Here is a 7888-nt window from a genome sequence, read left to right on the forward strand (position 1 = left end):
TGATGACCTACTGAAGTGGAAAAGCCTATGTCATGCATTTCAAGTGCAATGGACATTGTACTGAGAAGAATGGATAATGTCACACTTACACTATTGGTTGATAATTGTGCCACAGTTGGGCCTAGTTGACATGTTGTTATTGAGATCTTCTAAGTTCATACTGAAAGTAGGCTAACCTTACAGCCTACTGTATGGACTGACTAGGTCCACGGGCTGCGTATTGATCATTGGCTGTCACGGTTTCGGCCGAGGCTGCTCCTCCTCCTTGCTCGGGCAGGCTTCGGCGGTCGTCGTCCCTGGAGTACTAGCTGCCACCGTTGTATGTTTTCGATGTTTGTTTGGTTTTGTCTTATTTGTACACCTGTTCCCGTTTAGTGTTAATTATGTGTCCTATAAGTTCTCGTTTTGTTAGTCGTGTGTTGTGTGTAATTGTTCCGCCTGTCAGCAGGTGCTGTGATTGTTTTGCTCCATTGTTTGGAGAGTTTTCGCACTTGTGTGCGCGCTCATTGCATTTTTGGTGTTTACTCACGGTGTGCGTAATCGCTCGCCTCCGGGCTCTTTTGAGGCCCGTTTGTATTTCGTTGTCGTCTACTAAAGTCTGTTGGACGAAGCTTCTGTGTCCTGCGCCTGATTCCTGCACCACATCCACATTCAGCATTCTGACATTGGCACAACTAAGCCTTTTTACTGGTGTGTGAGTGTGTGTGTGTATCTGGGTGTGTGTTTGTGTGTCCAGCTTGTTTGTACTTACACTTTTAATCTCCCTGATCTTTATCAGAGATCCAATGGGGAAAAGTTATTAAAGCATTGTTCTTTTCCCCACTGACTAACCCTCACCCTCCCCTCCCTGCAAACTGCACCGCTCATCACAGACAGCAGGCAGCAATTAGCTGTGAGCACAGTGGAGATGGAACCCAGGGGTTGAAGTCCTCTCTGTTTTTCCACTGCAACAGAGAGGGTTGTTCAGCTAGCCTAACTCACAAGTTCAATTACTCAGGCTAATGGTTTTGAGAGCAGAGAACCAAGAATGGGCACGACTCGGCTTGCTGTTTAGACATGGTTGACCTCTCATTTCCATTTGCTCTATGGTGATATCTGGCCTCGACTGGAATGCAAAATGATATCCAGATTATGCAGGGTCAGACTAAGAGCAGATATTTTGCATTGCAGTTAGGCTAGATCATATTTTAGGCAATGATCTGTGGTCATTGCTATGTTGATTGAATAAACATTTAATCAATTATCATTATCTGGACTTCATCACATTTTCAATGATTTTATTAGGCCTACACCATTGAACATTGAAAGAAAATGTTTTCCTTGTGCGGGTGAATAGCCTACATCCCTTGTGTCCTGCGGGTTGGAAAAAATCATGATGTGATGACTTTATCACTTTTCACCTCTCATCCTCTGTGGACCATAAAGGTGTGTTCTTCCCACTGCCTGTGTGTGCTCCAGCATGTTCCTGCAGACACGTGTGCGTGTGTGTGTGTGTGTGTGTGTGTGTGTGTGTGTAGGAGTATGTTGTGGGGGAGAGCAGTAACAAGGGAGGCGTAATTGTGACAATTGTGCTGAGCCAGCGTGTTCCTCACCTCTCCGATGCTTCATATTTTCCATTGCTAAAAAACAACAACCCTTAAACCCCCAGCCCGGCTCTGAATGACACATACACCTGAGTTGTTAGTGCACCAGTCCATCAACCACTTTGCATGCTGCTGCCGTGAGACCTGCTGTGTCATGGTATGGCTGTTGCTAAGCATGGTGGTAATTACGTGAGGGGTGTTGGGACCGGGAGACTTGTGCGATTACAGCGGTAATGGAGGTGGAGGAGCGTGAACCACAGTTCAAAACACCTGCTTCGTCGAGCAGAACTCCCCGTAGCCGAGCTCAGGTTCACTGCGTCAGCAAGACCAAGCAATAAAGACTAGCAGCATAAATAAAGCCATAGGTTCTACTGATTTAGTGTTATGATTATTATTACATTTTTTCATAGGCTTATCCAAAGCCACATGCATAGCATACGTAGCCAACATCCCAATTTTTAGACCAATAGCTGACACTGACAGTAGTTCTGGGAAAGTTTGTCCAACCTGCTGGGTTTACACTTTATGTTAGGCTATGCTCAATTGGTTCATGCTTGGCATACTGAGCTGTTAAAGCCCCATAAACCTAAATCTGATACACTCTTCCACTCAGCAACTGATTTCTATGAACACTAGTAGACACAAAGGGTCCCTGTGGGGCAAGACTAGATATCATCTGACATGATCATATAGAGATTTGCCGTCAGCTGTCAAAGTCTCAGTACTGGGTTTTGAATTTCAGCATGTTTATGTTACGTCTGTTATACTGATTTATTAGAAATAACACCTACTGTAATACAGCAGTAGCTTTGAAAAGAAAATGGAACATTGGCCAAGGCGTATGACAGTATTGAGTGAGCCCCAGATGGTATCATTCTCGAAAGCATGATCCAACAAAAGACACAGCTGTAGGCTGGGTTATATGCAAATATATTTAGGCTATCCAGTGAAAATGTGAAATGTTCAGGTCTAAAAAAAGGTTGTCAGGCGAGCTGCATAAAATCCAGTCTCCGTGCTCACAGCATTTTAGCAGTAAGAAACTCCTGGCTCCAACCCCTATTTACATTCCACAACAGGAATGTCTGCCTTGGTTTTTCCACTGTTTGTGTGGAAGTGTTTAGGAAGATCAACAGAACAGGAGGGTTTGCTATTGATGAGGACATTGATAACTCCATTTGTCTTACATTAGGCTACTCCATGATTCATCCAATCCTTCCTCATTACTCCTAAGCTTGCAGTTCCACATTCACAGAGAATTCTAAAAAATTGATATTATATCCTAATGTACAGTATATCTCCTTCATGATCAGTTTAACTGTTTTTACTGTAGTGAACTAACAAGTTCACTGACGCATAAAGAGAGTCCAAATGTAAATGTGAAATCATCTCTCCCTCTTTCTTCCAGGTATGGTGGTGTCGGTGCGGGGGCTTTACTTTGTGGTGACCCTGTTTCTGGGCAGTTTCTTTGGCAGCATCTTAATGCTGGGCCCTGTGCTTCCTTTCATGCTGATGTCACCCGCCTGGTACCACTGGATCACAGACCGTATCGTGGCCACCTGGCTCACCCTGCCCGTGACGCGTCATCTTACCCCGATCTCTCCCTGTCTGTCTGTGTTCCTTACCTCTGAATCTTCTTACTTATGTCTGTCTGTTTTTCTCACCTTTGTTTGACCACTGTGGTTTAACTGTTTTGCCTTTTTGGTTTTGACCTCCTAACCTTCTTTAATGTCTTCCCTAGACGTTTATTGATCTCTTGCCCTGAAGTTCTTTGACCTCTCACTGACCTTGTTTTGTACTATTCTTGGCCTGTGTTTTGGAACCATTTCAATTTAGTCATTTAGTCAATTTGTTTTTTGTTTTTGTCTAGAGATGATGGGGTTAATACAGGGTGCTCTTGTTAATAAGAATACAAATACAGGGGAATACAGTAGGACCAAATTAAATGACAGTCTTTCTGTTCCTCCCGCCCTCCCTCTGTGCAGGCCCTGCTGGAGCTGGTGTTTGGGTTAAAGGTGGTGATCATGGGTGATGGCTTCATCCCATGGGAGCACAGTGTGATCATCATGAACCACCAGATGCGCCTGGACCGGATGTTCCTGTAGTGCTGCCTGCTGAGGTACAGCTACCTGCGCCTGGATGTGTTAAACCCTATCCAAGAATTGAATGTCTGTCGGCCTTGCATTAAAGAACATAATTGGTTAAGGAAAACTGTGATAAATAAAAAAGTATATCAGTTTCACTTAAGGACCAAAGGATTGACAGCTGACCCATATAGATTGCAAAATAGTTGGGAAGAGATTTTTGACAAACCGATCCCATGGCATGGTGTTTATGAACTGATACGCAAAACGACGCCGGATTCAAAACTTATAATTTTTCAATTTCAATTATTATATAAAATTCTTGCTACCAATAGAATGTTATTTATATGGGGGATTCAATCTTCCCAGCTCTGCAGATTTTGCAGAGAAGAGACAGAATCATTAGATCATTTGTTTTGGTACTGTCCATTTGTAGCTTGTTTTTGGACACAGGTCCAGGAATGGCTAAAGGATTGCAATATTTACCTGGAGCTAACCTTGCAGATAGCATTACTGGGTGATCTGAAAAGTCATAGTCAATCGATCAATAATATAATAATACTTTTAGCAAAATGTTTATTTTCAATTTACAATCTGTAGAAACAATGAGAATAGAAAGGTTCAGAACTTTTGTAAAACATCACAGTACAGTTGAGAATTGTATGGCAGATAGAAATCCAATGTGGATGGTGTTGAGAGATAGATGGGTGGTGTTGAATGGAGCTGAAGGATCGGACTAATAACAACTAACACCAACTAATAACAACAAGTCTCTGCAAGCATGAGTCTCTGCTCAAGTATAATAAGTATATAGGTTATAGGTTGAGAACTTTTGTGAAAGAGCACAGTTAGAAAGATATGGCATATAGAAGCAAACCGGATGGACATCATGAAAATGATCGGCGAGGTTGAGGGTAGAGGAAGTTCAGGAGTAAGAACAAACAAAATATAATTATTGTAAAATTGACTGTGTCCATAAAATGTACAGTGGGGAAAAAAAGTATTTAGTCAGCCACCAATTGTGCAAGTTCTCCCACTTAAAAAGATGAGAGAGGCCTGTAATTTTCATCATAGGTACACGTCAACTATGACAGACAAAATGAGAAAAAAAATCCAGAAAATCACATTGTAGGACTTTTAATGAATTTGTTTGCAAATTATGGTGGAAAATAAGTATTTGGTCAATAACAAAAGTTTCTCAATACTTTGTTGTATACCCTTTGTTGGCAATGACACAGGTCAAACGTTTTCTGTAAGTCTTCACAAGGTTTTCACACACTGTTGCTGGTATTTTGGCCCATTCCTCCATGCAGATCTCCTCTAGAGCAGTGATGTTTTGGGGCTGTCGCTGAGCAACACGGACTTTCAACTCCCCTCCAAAGATTTTCTATGGGGTTGAGATCTGGAGACTGGCTAGGCCACTCCAGGACCTTGAAATGCTTCTTACGAAGCCACTCCTTCGTTGCCCGGGCGGTGTGTTTGGGATCATTGTCATGCTGAAAGACCCAGCCACGTTTCATCTTCAATGGCCTTGCTGATGGAAGGAGGTTTTCACTCAAAATCTCACGATACATGGCCCCATTCGTTCTTTTCTTTACACGGATCAGTCGTCCTGGTCCCTTTGCAGAAAAACAGCCCCAAAGCATGATGTTTCCACCCCCATGCTTCACAGTAGGTATGGTGTTCTTTGGATGCAACTCAGCATTCTTTGTCCTCCAAACACGACGAGTTGAGTTTTTACCAAAAAGTTCAATTTTGGTTTCATCTGACCATATGACATTCTCCCAATCCTCTTCTGGATCATCCAAATGCACTCTAGCAAACTTCAGACGGGCCTGGACATGTACTGGCTTAAGCAGGCGGACACGTCTGGCACTGCAGGATTTGAGTCCCTGGCGGCGTAGTGTGTTACTGATGGTAGGCTTTGTTACTTTGGTCCCAGCTCTCTGCAGGTCATTCACTAGGTCCCCCCCGTGTGGTTCTGGGATTTTTGCTCACCGTTCTTGTGATCATTTTGACCCCACGGGGTGAGATCTTGCGTGGAGCCCCAGATCGAGGGAGATTATCAGTGGTCTTGTATGTCTTCCGTTTCCTAATAATTGCTCCCACAGTTGATTTCTTCAAACCAAGCTGCTTACCTATTGCAGATTCAGTCTTCCCAGCCTGGTGCAGGTCTACAATTTTGTTTCTGGTGTCCTTTGACAGCTCTTTGGTCTTGGCCATAGTGGAGTTTGGAGTGTGACTGTTTGAGGTTGTGGACAGGTGTCTTTTATACTGATAACAAGTTCAAACAGGTGCCATTAATACAGGTAACGAGTGGAGGACAGAGGAGCCTCTTAAAGAAGAAGTTACAGGTCTGTGAGAGCCAGAAATCTTGCTTGTTTGTAGGTGACCAAATACTTATTTTCCACCATAATTTGCAAATAAATTCATAAAAAATCCTACAATGTGATTTTCTGGATTTTTTTTCCTCAATTTGTCTGTCATAGTTGTACCTATGATGAAAATTACAGGCCTCTCTCATCTTTTTAAGTGGGAGAACTTGCACAATTGGTGGCTGACTAAATACTTTTTTCCCCACTGTATGTAAGTGTATGTATGTATATATATATATATATATATATATATATATATATATATATATATATATATATATACGAGATAAAAAATGCATATGGGGGATTGGAAGTGATGCAGACAATTACCTTGATGGAAGTTACAATCTATCTGCAATATTAATGCTGATCTACCCCCTAAAAATATTAATCATAATAAATAAAATAAAAATTTGAATGTAAAATGTCATCTTATGACAGTCAATTATCCTAGATGTCGACAATATTATTTAGGCTGCTTCACATTCTCTGTTGTCCTCTCCCTCCTTCAGACTACACTAGAGTAAGAAGTCATGACTTTGCAGAAAACAATGGCCTGCCTAAGTTTGAGTATGTGCTCCACCGGATTCACCTTCATTGTGGACTCTCGCCGCAAAGGTCAGGGGTTCACTTTTTCGATATATACTGTCATTTTTTACCCATGTTGCACAACATGCAGTGAAGTTTAACCAAGGGTGTTTTACTGACTTTGCATTGTAGTCCTCATTTGTTAACGATTGTTATGACAAGCGTTAGCCTATGTCATTCAAATGACTCAAGCGTGAAGGGAAAATTGATTTTTATCTCAATAAGATTCACCTGGTTAAATAAAGGTTAAATCAAAAACATTACAAGCCACATCAAATAATGTTACCTGTTTTTCTTTAGAAATCTCAGACTAGTGTTTCATCAACACCGTGACACATTACAGCACCCCAGGCATCTCATCTTGCCTTGTTAGCTAATCCTGGCAGCCCTCCAGCAGTCTTAAGTACTGCCGCCTGCGGCGCTTAGCTGGGCACTAACTCACCAAGCAGGTGTTCTGAACCACAGTGATGTCACCGGACTTAGCCCTGTTCCCTCACTTCTTTATTTACATTGACTCAAGGGTATGGGTCTTCCGCATCAGCATCTGCATAAACCCCACGGTTAAAATAAAGATACACGACGTTGGTCATACAGGTTGTGTAACCACCCCTCCCCTCCTTTACAGGAGACAACCTGGATGCCTTCCATGACATCACCATGGCCTACTTCCACGTGCGCTGCTACGAGGCCTTCAACCTGCCCACCTCCCTTTCCGACCTGCAGGACCCAGGAGCACTGGGCAGAGAAGGAGGTCCGCCTGAGGGACTTCTACGCCGCTGAGCCCTGGGGCTTTTGACAGGGAGGGCATGTGCCGCACGCTCATGTTACAGTCATAGTGACCTCACACCATAGACCGTATATACACTACCGTTCAAAAATTTGGGGTCACTTAGAAATGTCCTTGTTTTCGAAAGAAATCAATTTTTTGTCCATTAAAAGAACATCAAATTGATCAGAAATACAGTGTAGACATTGTTAATGTTGTAAATGGCTATTGTAGCTGGAAACGGCTGATTTTTAATGGAATATCTACGTAGGCGTACAGAGGCCCATTATCAGCAACCATCAGTCCTGTGTTCCAATGGCACGTTGTGTTTGCTAATCCAAGTTTATCATTGGAATAGCCTTCATTTCTCAGAACAAGAATAGACTGACCAGTTTCAGAAGAAAGTTCTTTGTTTCTGGCCATTTTGAGCCTGTAATCGAACCCACATTACTGATGCTCCAGATACTCAACTAGTCCCAAGAAGGCCAGTTTTAT

General features: G+C 42.5%; 1 pseudogene; it reads left to right on the forward strand.

The window, feature by feature from the left end:
* Positions 1–1816: 1816 nt before the first annotated feature.
* LOC121544275 lies at positions 1817–7407 on the forward strand (annotated as a pseudogene).
* Positions 7408–7888: the final 481 nt, after the last annotated feature.

Source organism: Coregonus clupeaformis, chromosome 29, assembly GCF_020615455.1.
Source record: "Coregonus clupeaformis isolate EN_2021a chromosome 29, ASM2061545v1, whole genome shotgun sequence".
Taxonomy (NCBI): Eukaryota; Metazoa; Chordata; class Actinopteri; order Salmoniformes; family Salmonidae; genus Coregonus; species Coregonus clupeaformis.